The following is a 519-nucleotide window of genomic DNA, read 5'->3' on the forward strand; positions in this document are numbered from 1 at the left end:
AGAACCCCAGCATTCACTTAAAGGGGTCCAGAATGACTTCTTAAACACATTTCTCTCTTTGCTGCAATTAAACAAAGTGGAGCTGTGATTAGTCCTCCACAGGGGGGAAAGAAAAAGACACCCTTGAATCAAAATGGGGGGACCTGGCTGGGCATTATTGCCTCACAATGCAGGAGTTTATTGCTGAAACCTGCTTATCCCCCAGCTCCGCACTCCATGGGAACTTCAGTCAGGTGGAAAGTTATTCTCTTCTCTGCTGAAGCAGCTTGAAGTATCCTAAGTCCTGCTAAAGCCCCTAAAGCTCTTCCTAGTAACTGAGACATTTAGGATAATCTTTATAGGAGTTTTGCATGAGCTTCTGCTTTTTGTTGCACCTCGAAGGAGAGTTAATGATGAGCTTTCACTGGCTTCTTTTTTTTTTTTTTTTTGAAATCTAAGCCAAAAAGCGCCTGTTTAAGTACCACCTCCCTCCAGCCCTTGGGAAACCACTCAAGAGGGCTTTGCTTGGCTCTGTGTTCA

The sequence above is a fragment of the Pseudorca crassidens genome, chromosome 8, assembly GCF_039906515.1.
Source record: "Pseudorca crassidens isolate mPseCra1 chromosome 8, mPseCra1.hap1, whole genome shotgun sequence".
NCBI classification, from domain to species: domain Eukaryota; kingdom Metazoa; phylum Chordata; class Mammalia; order Artiodactyla; family Delphinidae; genus Pseudorca; species Pseudorca crassidens.